The 12,866-nt window shown below is 45.9% G+C and overlaps 1 long non-coding RNA gene across 1 annotated transcript in view; it reads left to right on the top strand.

The window, feature by feature from the left end:
• LOC310888654 overlaps positions 1-12,866 on the top strand; it is a 61,120-nt gene that overhangs the window by 40,500 nt on the left and 7,754 nt on the right. Inside the window, exons 15-18 of the long non-coding RNA XR_014575996.1 lie at positions 155-544; positions 767-830; positions 1,960-2,075; positions 2,996-3,196. This is a non-coding gene — a long non-coding RNA (uncharacterized lncRNA). The remainder of the gene's footprint in view (positions 1-154; positions 545-766; positions 831-1,959; positions 2,076-2,995; positions 3,197-12,866) is intronic.

Here is a 12,866-nt window from a genome sequence, read left to right as displayed (position 1 = left end):
AAAAGGAGGGGAGAAAAAATTAAGTCTGCTCAGAATAAAGATAATTTCCTGCAGCATGAGAGGGCCGTTCTCGGTGGTGTCGAGAAAAAGGATCTTAAATGACAAGATGCTTGATTCCTCCATTTAGCTGTTATTACTTTTCTTGCTTTTGCAGCGGATCAGCCATCCCTCGCAGCAAGCTGTGTGAATGCACCCCTCCCAGCGTTGTGTGGGATCGTGGCATGAACTTCCTGACGTCATGCAGGAGCAGCAACGCGTCCTTCATCTCCTGTGTATCACACCAGCATATTCAAAAGGATTTAATTAACTGTGACTGTAGTAAACTCTTACAGAAATTGATCTGAACATGCTTTGCAAAGTGAGGTATTCCCGGCGAGTGCTGCAGTTTCACAAACTCATCCTCTCGTGTTTTGTAATCGCCCTTTGAAAGATCCAGAGAGATGATGGAAACTGGGCATGTCGACAAACCCTTCACATTGAAGACCCCAAGCAAAGGAGGAATTCTCTCTTCTTTCAGCTGCTGGGGCTTTTCCTTCTCCCACAGGTACTTTCTAGAAAGCTGAGTTGTTTCTCAAAGTTGATGTCAGTTATACTGCGTGCAGCAATCCAAGAATGACTACCAACATCTGTTCTTGCGTGGCTGCAGTAGTAGGTTTTCTAATGCAAATAACTGGGCTGCTCGTACACAAATTGAATATAGCCATCCAAACGAGCAAACTTCTGTAAGTAAACCTCTACATCCAACTATGTTTCTTATTTTATTCAGGCCAGACTTGCATGACTCAAGCAATAGGACACACACTAATTTTCTCAGAAGACAGTTCGATGCTGTAAGAGGTGTTGCTTCAGTGTCTCTCTTGTGATGAAATGAGGATGCAAAGAAGTAACAGCACACTGTGTAATGGAGGGATCTGTGCACAGAGGCTTGCTAGGGGGATCCCTTATTTTTAAGGACCTAAGCGTGCCCCCGAGCTTGAGGGAATGAGGACTGGGGAGCCTGCGTGCACACAGCTTGCATGTGTGTTCAGCAGCAGCTTAGCAGGGAATTTGGGACTTTTTGCAGTGCTTCCCTGAGGGGGTGCATGCATCCGCGGTGTGAAGGCTGCTGGAGGACAGCTTTGGGTGATGGCAGTCTGGCCGTGGGTGCTGGTAGCCCAGCTGGGCTCAGTCCTATCCATGTTGTGCATGGGAAAAAAACTTTCTAGGAAATGTGAACAGTTTATTAGTATGGATTACAGCTGGTTCAGTGCTTGAACTTATTTTTTGGCTGTTTTATTTAAGAGTGTAGGTGCAACTTCTATGGTTCTTGCTTTGCAGTGCCTAGGTAGGAAGGACAAGGTATGGGGGACCACAGAGCTGGGAGTCCTAGATGCAGTGCCCACATGTACTCCATCGCCTTTCCAATAGGTGCAGGCTGGAAAAGTTTCCCTTTGGGGAATAGCGAGGGGAACACAGTTATCTCGCAGAGCCCAAAGTCCCCTTCTCTGTCCTTCATCCAGTTCTTGAAGCTCAGTGAGTTTACTTTCCCACAAAGGCTCTTTCCCTTCTCTTAAAAATATTTACTCCATTAAAATCCCTTCCAGGCTGTAAATGCTAATCCTCTCAGCTCGCAGTGATGCTGCACTTGGCATTGAAACAGTAATTAAAAAAAAAAAAAAAGTCTTCCCAAATTCTGGGGAAAATGCGGTTAGTGCATGCAGTTAAACTAATTGTCCTCTCAGTTGTCGCTTAGAGGAGTGTTGCAGAATTGTCCTTGTGCATGAAATCCCAGTAAAAGTCGCTCAAAACAGACAGGGATGTTTTCATTTTCCCCGAATCAAAGTGTTCAGGACTAGACAAAACAACCTGAGGGGAGATAGCAGTTACAGGCTCGCGCTGGGAGGCACCGGGCTTCTCGGAGGGATGGTGGTTACGGGAGCAGCTCTGAGGCTGGGTTAAATTACATCTTGAATATTCCAGATAATTGTAAGAAAAGTGGTTTCTACCGCTGATTTTCGGAGCTGAAGGGAGCAGTGCTGCAGAGATGAAGCTTGCTGTGAAGTCGCCTGCCCCTTGGGGCCCAGCTCTGCTCTCCAGTAAGCGAGAGTGTTAATTAACATATTTTATTGTTTCTATTTCCCTGCTTTGCATTGGTGCTCCGAGCCCACATCAGGGAGAGCGTTTGCCCTGGAAAGGCTTTTCTAAGTCTCTGCCCTGGCACTTTTACGTAGGATTTCCAACTGTAGCAAGAGAGGCAGCAGCTGCTGACAGCAGGGAGGTGGCCGGCCATCGGCGCGTGCAGCAAGCAGCTGGTATTCCGGTCTCCCTCCTGTTTGCAATTAATACGCCGTGCTGTTGTGTTATCAGTGCAAATAGGTGAGCTCAGACGGGCCCTGCAGCGTGAGGCTGTGCCTGTGGTTGTGCTGCACGCTACCCCGAGCTCTGGCTATAGCAGCTTGCAGGTGGTTTGCCCAGCCTGCTGCCCTTCTGTGGGGCTGGTAGCAGGTGCTTGGGGAACTTATATTAAAAAAAAAAAAAGTGGTATTTCTGCAGCTATGTCCTCCTGGAGTGCAGGCAGCATCATAGGGACTTCTCAAGACAGGGGCAGTATCTGCAGCTTGGATGGATTTTGGCTTAGAAGTGTCTAATCCCACCCACAACCTGTTCACATGGACACCTACACCACTTTGTCCCCATTTTTTTCCCCAGTTTCATTAAGCGCTGGATGAAAAAGGACCTTCCTGATGTTTGTTTTGAATCTGCTGCCTGGTAGTTTAACTCATTGCCTTCGTTACTTGGTTTGCAAGAGTGGATGCAAAAGAGGCAGCTTGGGCACCAAAGTCACGTCTGCCATAATCTCTTCGATACGGCACAAAAGCATGTAGTTGCACCTGATTTTTTTGGCAAATGCACCCGTTATTTATGTGTAGATACTAACTATATATATAATCTTTGATTCCTGGAAGTAGTTACAGCACCATCCTTTCTCTTATGGGCAATTCTTTGTTTCCCATAGGCTTACGTGCAGCCGGACATTGTCTAACGTTCCCCTAAAGTTGGTGTCTACGTTGGAGGCACGCTTTTCCGAGCCAAGCTTTGCCATCTTCATTTTGAATGTCCAAATGGAGCTGAGAGTCTCAAGCAGGCACAGACCTTTCTGACATCCCAAGACATACAGTAGACCCGGAAGGATGAGGCTGAGGCTTTGAGGTTGTAGGTAAGACCATAGGAATTGTGATGGGGAAAACTCAAACCCAGCATGAGCAGGTGCTGTGTGGCCAACCTCAGAAGGTCCGTAGCTGTTCATATCAGCACTGAGGTTTGGCAAAAGCCATGAAGCGTTAGGGTTCAATTTGTGTGAAGCTTAACGGGAACTGAAGTCGCAAGTACCAACAAGAACCTCCTCAAAGGTATATTTATGGATTGTTGACTCACATTGCTTGGGGTAAGCAAGGCACAGTCAAGATCTTGGGCTATTTATTCCTTGAGTTTTGTCATTTCTTTCCTCAGAGATAAACACCTAATATGAAAAATATATTTTTATAAAAGAAAAGGGGCAAGATTCGTAAATAGCTGTGCAGAGCATGTGGAATGCCAGGACTGTGCATTGCTCTGCAGCACACCTCATACAGCACATCTTGCTGTTGCTTCTGTATGCAAAATAAAAGTTATTAAAGACTTGATGAGAAATTTTAAGTGGAGGAAGGGGAACACCTGAACCATGAGGGACAAAAAGTTCCTAAGTGCTGAGCATGGCACGCTGGAAAAGAGGAGTGATGAGAAGTTGCAAAGCTTTCCAAGTTTATTTCCTGATCCAGGAGAAGTCTGAGCCCACAGTAATGGCTAAACCGGTGGGAAATAGAAATTGTGGTTGCTTGTTGGCTTTTGTTGTTGTTGGTCTTTGGTGGTTGCAGTTTGTTTCAAAAGTACTTTTCATAAATGAGCATTTTTCTATAGACTTCTTATTTCATAGATATTTTTACCAAGCACAACTAAAAATAGAAATAGATTCTCTAAAACACTGTAAGAAAAAGTAATTATTGTGTGTTCTGTAATGTTCCACACAACACCAAAAAAATAGTCAAAAATTGCAAAGGAAGGGGGGCTAGCCTGAATTTTTTCTTCAGCTAACTTCAATAATCTGGAGGCTTGGTCTCCCAGAACTTCTAATATCATGCTCTGAAGCCCTTTATGGCCCTGGATGTGCCACATGTCCCTAAGCTTTGCGAATCAAGAAGTGATATTTCAAGAAGATATCTAATGATATTGCAAGGAGTATGGTTCAGTTAATCTCAGCCCTTTTTATATTTTCAAGTTACCCATTTGTTTTTTCAATTTAAGTAAGCCTGCGTACCGGTTAAGTGCAGGGAATAGGCTGGCCATGAAGGTCTTGGTTGCAGTAATTCAGTGCTAAGCTATTGCTTTCGATTCCTCTGGATTTTTATGGGGTGAAGGTGAAAGCCAAAGATGATAGGATTAAGACTACAGCTGCAAAACTGGTTGGCTTCATGTTGGGTTTGAAGCTGGCTCTCCAGCCCAGAGTTTCTTAGCGTATGCATTTTCTGAAGCCCTGATTTCTTAAATCCCCAAATTCCTGTATGTAACTGTAGCATTGCCAGGTCACGGGTTTCTTTCACAAGTCTTGCAATTTGCCGTGATGCTTTTTCTGAAGTTTGATTTCTTCTATTTGCGACAAACCCAAACAAATTATTAAACAAATAAACAAAGCCTCTGGCTGCCTTTACTGTAGGGGAAAATAAATCTTGACAAACATGACCCGAGCATAACCCAATGGTGTGAGCGGATCCTTGCCCCAGGAAGAAAGTGGTATCCTTCTGGGGGTAGGACCCGATGATGGGGGTTGGACCCGATGATCTCTTAAGGTCCCTTCCAACCCCTACAATTCTGCGATTCTGTGATCCTCGGGTCTGCAGAGATATTATTTGTTAGGGAAAGGGAGAGCCAGGCCTGCTGGCTGGATGTTGCCGTGCTGTGGTGGTCTCAGGGCACTGCTGTGGGGCTGGCGCCTCTGCAAGCGATGAATTACGGTTCAAAATGATGAATTAGGTTTGGTGGATTGCTTTGAGGTGCAACACCTCCCTGAGAAGAGATGGCTCCTTGGGTTCCCCAGAAAAAGGGCTCTGTTGTAGCCTCCCTACAGCACGTAGGGATTGAGGGGGGTAAGGCTCAGGCACAGCAACTCATGGGACGTACCCACGGAGCGTGGAGGGGAGGCCTAATCATGTCTTTCTGGCAGTTGGCATACAGAAAGCACTCAATGCATTCAAGCATTGATATCTTAGAGCCAACGGTGGCTTTCTTACCTCCGTTGGTAGCTGCAAAGATGTTATAGGGGTGTAAGAAGGGCAAAGATCTTGGCCCTCTCCTAGCTTCCACTGTAGGCCCAGGTGCTCTTGCTGAAGCAGGACTTGTGCTGTTTAATCACAGTAGCTTTGCCTGAAGAAAAATGGGTTTCCTGTGAAGATCAGAAATTACTTCAGAACTGAGAGAGGGACTTGGAGCCGTTCCTCAGCGAATCCTTTCACCCTGCGAGTATTGGTGTCGTTAATTCAGAAGATACATGGGAAATCTACTCTGACTCATAGATAGAGCATAACGAGGTCAGGGAGTCCTGCCAAACGTAGGCGTGTGCAATTTGGCAGCGAGGCTATGTGGTACGAAAAAGGAATGTAAAGTATTTTCCAGATCGATTTTGAGGAGTGAGCAGGTAGGAGTTTTGACTGACTGAGGCTGGGGAAAGCCAAGGTCCTGGTGAACATCTCGCTCTGAGCAGATACCAGCCCAATTTTCATCTGGTATTGAACGAGAAAGCTGCTGTACTTTGACGCTGAGTACTTATTTTTGGTATTGTTTGTCTGGAGGCCCTGTCAGAACCAGATTTATTGCCCTCGATGCTGTGCAAACACGTGGGAAGGTGTAGCCTTTCCCTTTGAAGGGCTGATTGATTTAGAGATCCAGATCTGGCACAAATCGTGTGCACCAGAGGTGACTAAAACGGTCTGATTAAACTTAGGGAAAGGCCTGTGTACAGTGAGCGGGCAAACTCATCCATCACGCAGCTATTGTGTTCTGCTTGGTGGCCTGAAATTGGAACGGTGTGGTGGGGATGAGGAGGATTAGCAGTCCAGCAGTGATTCTTCTCCATTTCTTCTCTTCTTTGATCCCAGTCTTAACGCATTTCTGGGAGTTACAGTCTGGGCAGAAGTAAGGCCTTGGCCCTCGTACAAGGCTGACTCGATGGAGCCTTCCAGAGCAGCCTCCAAACTGTTTGCAGTTTGGCCTCCAGTTTGGATTTGATCCACTGTAGAAGTAAGAGCCACCCAAGGAGATCTGCTCTAATTTCAAACTTTCCAAGAGCATCCAGAGGTTTTGACAGGGATTCTCAGTTGAGAGTTTAAGTAGGAGGAGAGAAATATATACACAAGCTCCGTGGCTAGATAAATAGGATCCTAGCAGGGAAGGTTTGTCATGACATAAACACAGATGCTCCTTAACAATTATATATTCATGGGGAATTTATGTCTGTCTGGTCATTTATGCAATCCCTAAAACGCTCCGCAAAAGCCAAGGCAGCCAAGCAGGGTAAAGCAGAGCCGCCTGGTTAACTTGACTCAAAATTACCTGGAGCAGTCCCAGAAACACGAGGAGAAGCTGATGAATGCCCACCAGGTAGAGACATCTGGGAGGACCACCTGATGGAGAAAAGAATTGGCGGTGGTTGTTCTTTATGCAGCAAGTTTCTGTAGGTTTCCCGTAAACAGAACTTAGTGTTCCTGTTTATGTATTTCATGGGTGTGCTTTAAACAAGGGCAAATTACATTTTTGGCAGGAAAGAAGGAATCTCTTGACTATGTTTCTAGGTTGTCAAAACTCAATTCCCTGGGGTAGAGCGGTCTTTGTTAGCACCTGTAGAAGACACGATGCTCAGAGTCTTGCTGGACAAGTCTGCCGTACAACAAAAAGTCCTATCCCAAATGACTTACAAGCTGAACAGAAGAAAAAGACGACAGGTTGGGAGTGCCAAAAAAAGTGAGGATGCACTTCTAGGCAGAGCAACAGGGAGCGATCCACATCTGCCAACTGCTGAATTCCCCGTAGCAAAGATTTCCCCTTAGCAGCTGTATCCAAAATGTTTTTTTTAATCAATCCTTGTTGTTTTTCCCCTTCCTCTCATGCAATCGTTAAGATTTGTCTTGCTTTCTCCCCCCTCAGTTTTCTCTCATGCTTTTCTGATGTTTAATATTGTGATTGTTTCCCTTTATCTCTTCATCCCCTATTACATTTTTCTCCAGGACTTTCTGAATACACAGATCGCAGGTGCTTAAACTACAGAAGTGGCCGGATGAAAAGGCCAGCTCCAACCACTAATTCCCTGGAGCCTGGTGTAACCTGAGTCCCGAGCACAGATTCTGGATAACAGATCTTTTGGGGTGGTGCTGCCGGACTTGAGCAGAGCCCGGTTAAGCACAGCGAGCCCTTAAGCTGACCCGTGAGTGAAACAGCAGTGCACGCACTGCATAATGCTTACATTAATAGATGGAGATATGAATATCCAGACTAGTGTTTACTAAACCCCTGAAAGTCTACCGAGACTGTATTTTGCAGTATCGGGCCGTTCCAAGCAAAATCAGAGAATACCAGTAATACTGGGAGTGAGGCAGTTCTCCTGCCCAGTTTTGCAGGTTCATGACATTTAAAGCATTCAGGCTCTCAGATGCTGGTCCAAACCTTATGGTGCAGTCGCTCCAGGGTGTGTTTCCAAGTATTCAGGCAAGATTTTTCAGAAGGTCAGGATATACAGTGAGGGCTGGATTTAGGAAAAAGCTCGAAACTGTGTTTGGGCAGTCGGATAAACCTAAGCAGCTCCTTTCAGGATGTACCAGATGCAGAACTGGGTGCTCCACCATCTGAAAAAGGTAAAAAGGTACTGATCTGGCCAGGCTTTGAGCTACTGCAGGATTATGGCTCCCAAAATACTGTCCCAACAAGTGCAATGCTGACCTGAGAGATGCAGCTAGGTATGGGAAATCTGTGTTTCTACACCAGAAGGAACAGATGGATATTAAACAAGCAGACTTCCCTGAACATGTGTAACTGATAATTTTCTAAACAAATGTTTCAGGTAGAAAGTCTACAAACAGAGCTTTTATTTACTTATTTTAAGCTCAGGAGAGTGGTCTCTGTGCATCAGTGTGCTGCTGGCTAGGCTCAGGGACCGGTGTATCAGGTTTCTGCCTACATTATTTGCACATGGGGGAGGAAAAGCCCTTCCTCCTGTGACACAGCAGCAGCCCCGAAGAGGCCAGGGCTGGATTTTCAGCTGCCTGAGTCCTGCACATTGGAACAGATGTTCAGAAGCCAGATTTTCAGTTTTTCACTCAGATTGCTAAGGAAAGGCACCTTCGCTTTTGATCCTTGCGAGCCAGTTCTTCTGCACCCCTTGGCATTTCGGTATTCCCTTCAAGATCTAGGGCCTTAATTTGGTGTCTGAACTTTCTTTGTGGCTGACTTTGATGTCAGCATTCACTTTTCTCATTCACTGTTCTGTGTGTCTGGGCATCTGATGAATCACTGACTCTTCCCCAGCATCTATTATTGCTGTCATTTGTCACCTGAAACAATTGTTTTATACGTCCACATATTGAGTGTCGCATCCTGTCAACTGACCTCAGCTCTTTGACTGTTCTTGACTTCTTTCCATCATGTGGGAGACTGGTGCAAGTTCACATCCACGACAACTGAACTATATTTAGGAACCTGATGATGCTTTATTTTGAAGCCCTTTGACTCACTCCCTTGTTACATTCCCTGTTATTGTTGAGGTTTCTCATGCACGTCGTCCCCATCCAGCTTGTGCTGTTGTCCTTGATCAACCTCGCATTTCTGGTAACCTCTGGGACATGTCTCTTTGGGACTGCTTGAAATTGTCCCGTTTCATAACGGACCTCAGCTGGCTGAGCCTGGTGGTATTTCTGAACCCAGACTCAAACCACTCTGTCTTCTACCACATGCTTGCTTCCTACTGTGCTTAGTTTTTTGACAATTATATCCATCCTAGCCTTTCTCGGTCACCTTTTCAGCAGGATTCAACCCTGATTTTTATGTTCTTTTACCTTGTTTCATGTATTCTACCTCAATTTCCCCAAGCCTTGCTCTTTCTTATCGTCACTAAGTGACTGAGGCCACCAGTCCTTGCTCAAGAAACAGCTCAGGTTCAAATTATTTTTTTTCCTTAATTTTGGCTGATGCTTAGCACGTTTCAGTGCAATGTGGTTGTCACAAACAGTATTATTTGGAAAACGAACCAAACGTTGAAAGAGCTTTGTCTGTTTCTGCTAGGTACCTCCTATACGGGAACTGAAGTTTCCATCCTTACCTGGGTGCTGCAGCAAGGTAGCCATGCATCGGTGGGAAACGTTGGTCAAAAACTTCAACAATCACATCCCAGCACTTAGATGTTTGACCACTATCTTCTCTTTGAGTGCAGGGGCACCTTCCACTAGGAGGTTATATTTTTCTGCCCGCAAAAACTTTGCGGTACTGAGGGCACTGCTAAAATGCTTTTATATAGGACATCTTGTTCCGCACGGGTGCTATACCAACCGAGCAAGAATATAGTGGTGGCCACGTATCAAGTACATTGCATTTAAGATTGCAAGCCGTGGCACAAGGATATTCCCAATGCCTGTTCCAGCTTTCAAAACTGGCTAACATGGAAAGGATTTTACATCTGTTCCTGGATTAGGAGCTCTGTCGTGCAGGCCACTTGACTTCTTAAATTTGTTGAAGCATTTATCACCTAGTAGGTGAAAAGATAAGAGTACAAGTCCCAAGTAGGTGAAGAGATAAGAGTACGAGTCCCATCTCTGTTGTTACTTGGCTGAAGTGGCATTCTGCCAAATACCTCTAAGAAATTCTTCTCTTTTGCATTCAAGCCACGCGCTTTCTGTCTCAATCATGCAAGGGGTGACCACATGGAAGTTGAGAAAATGGGGTTCTGTGTTTTGGACAACGGGCAGTTAGCTAAAGTGAAAAGATCTGAGTCAGAGCTGATGATATTCTGCCGACCGAGGGAAAAACTGATCCTCCAGCAACATGTCACACGATTTTCTTCTTCCAGCAACGTGAGAGCCAGAGAAGTTCTGGCTGCTTCTGTATGAGAACGCTTCACTTGGATAATGAACAAGTTCCTGTATAAAAAGCATATTTACTTTTGACAGTGTTCTCCTAAAACCGATTTATGAAGACTACATCATCACTTCTACCCAGAACGACAGAACAACCCAGCTCTTCAGAGCCTCAGTTTTAGGGATGATGACCTGGCGCTGGAGGTGCACAGTCCTTCGTTCCCATGCAAACCTGCAGTCTTTCTATGTGGTCTCTGAAAACGAGAGGAGGCAGCCGGGGCTGATGTCCTCGGAGCCCCTGGTGAATGCGGAGCCATCGGCTTGTGCCAAGTCCCGGGGTAAATAAAACTGAACCACCCCTCCTGCTAAGCCATGCATCAAGTAAACCGCCTGGGAATGGGATCAGTGGCTCGCTTCAAATGCAAATCACCGTTCGTCCCTGGTGGAGGCACGGATTCACGTGCGCACACCACCATTCTTCCAGCCCTGAAAGCCAGACAAGTCTTAAATGGGTAATAAAGTACCTAATTGGACTTGACCCCCTACCGAAATGGGCCTGCATGTAAGTGACTCTGTGGACGTGTGTGTTTTGCCCTTCTTGGCCAAATTCTCGCCTCTGGTGCCTGCTGTTGTCTGGATGGTGCGGGTCTGTCCGTCACGGTCTGCTGCATCTTGGCTGGCTTCCACCTGGCAGCGTTTGGGCTAAGCCCTTCAAACAAAATAGCCCCTCTGTATGGTCTGCCTTGCTTTCTCTGAGGTTGGGAGCAGCCAAAAAGGACCCTGGGATCACGGAGCTCTGCACCGCTGCCCACCGTGTGTCCTGAGCGGGGATTTATCGCGTCCCAGTGCTCTGCACCCAGCGCCGTCCTTGTCATGAGACCGAGGTGTTTCAAGCTTCAGCAAATCTCACGGCTCTGGATGGTTCAGAAAAGACTTTGCTTGATAGATCTAGGCAGAGGAAACAGTCGGATCGGGGAAGATGTCAGACTTTTAAGACAGGAATCCCTGAGCGTGCCCAACTTCTGTCTGTCTTCCAAAACCTGGAGAGGTTTGGGGAAAACTCCTGGCAAATGAGCTCCTCCCGATATACGTTAATGAATGCCGTGGGGAGGTCTCAAAGAAAAACAGCACGTCTCAGTCCCTCCAGATGAAAGCCTTAAGCTGTTCAAGCTCTGCAGACCCTGACGGAGCAGACCCCCTAAGCAGGCAGAAGCCTGGTTGTTGGCAGAGTAGCACGAAGACGCACGTGCCTCATGCACGGCATTTCTCCCCCCAGCTCTGCAGCAAATCAGGGTGGTGCTGAGCCTTCGGTTGACCCGGTCCTTCCAGCTGAAAGGTTTTCTGTATTTTTTTTAAAAAGGCTTTAGGGTTTCAGGATTTTTGTGTGTTATTTAAGGAGGTCGTTCTCTTAAGGCCGTGCTTGCTGACAGACCTTGAGTCCTTGAGACTGCCTGGAGGATGTAGGAAGGAGGCAGCTTCCCCATGAGGTTATTTGACCTGTGTGGCCCATGTAGGTTTTTAGCAGGAGCTCTTGATGGGTTTTGTGACCTGGCTGATTTGCCTTATTTTTTTTTCCTGTGCCTTTATTTCTCTTCACACGTTTCATATTGCTGCTTTATGCAATATGATCCCTGGGGAGCGTTGTTATTCAGCGGATACCTGCACAGCACCTGGCAAAATGGGATTTTGCTCAATTTTGAGGCCTCCAAGATCTATTATCTTTCCCTCACCAATTAAGTACCCTGTAATACTCTGTTTTATTATGCGAGGTGAACTACAGCCTTCTCTTTATCTTCTCTTGATGCTGAGCAGCAGGAATAGCCAGGAATAAAGAAAAACAGGGGGAAAACAAATAGGCCCTGCCAGAGCCAAATGGGCTTCATACGGAGTTCATTTGTATTTTGCTGTTGCACACATTGCAGTGATTTTTTTGCCATCCTTTAATTCCTCTCTCTCCCAACCAGCGCAGGCTTGCAGGGATGCAGCTGAATGTGGAATTAGACCCGTGGTCCATAAACACTTCAGCTAAGATTAAAGGTACTCCATAAACGCTGAGTGTGTTTTTTGTAAGGTGTTTCCAGATGAGAGAGAACTGGATTATCCTTCAGCCCAGTCAAGAAAAACACCGTGTTGCAGAACCATGCTCTGGAAACCTGGCATGAAAAAAATGGTTTATGAGAAACAAAGAAAAATGTACATTATCTTGTTCTCCTTGGTAGCAAATAAGACTCAGATGCTGTAACATCTGATAATTTTTTTGTAATTTCTTCTCTCTCTTACCACATAGCAGTGGAGATTTTACTAGTTAGGTCCTTGTTTGCTCTTCCCCTGTTTTAAATATGGAAAAAAGTATCTTGTCTTTGCTCCCAGTCCCAGTCCACTGCTTTTGTTGTGAGCTCACCATGCTTGCAGACGACAAGTAACGAGACGACAGCAGTGTGCAAACTGGCTAAGGAATCAGAAAAAATGTTGTTCTTGTGACACTTAAGAGGATTTTTATCATGACGTGAGGCAGAGCAAAGATCGGGGATTTTACTTGCTGAGGATTTCAGGTGCGTAAGAGGTGCTGGGTCATTGCTCACCAAGGGCTTAGCATGGAATATTCCTTAAAACCTAGCTGTGCTGGCCAGACTGGCCTGGCAAAACACTCTGTGATGTAAATCAGCTAAAACATATGTACCTGGAGAGAGGCAATTGTTTAAAGATGAACCAGCAGGACAATTCATGGGAAGTTTGGCA

The sequence above is a fragment of the Anser anser genome (assembly GCF_964211835.1).
Source record: "Anser anser genome assembly, chromosome: W".
Classification (NCBI taxonomy): Eukaryota; Metazoa; Chordata; class Aves; order Anseriformes; family Anatidae; genus Anser; species Anser anser.
This window is presented reverse-complemented; position numbering and strand designations above follow the sequence as displayed.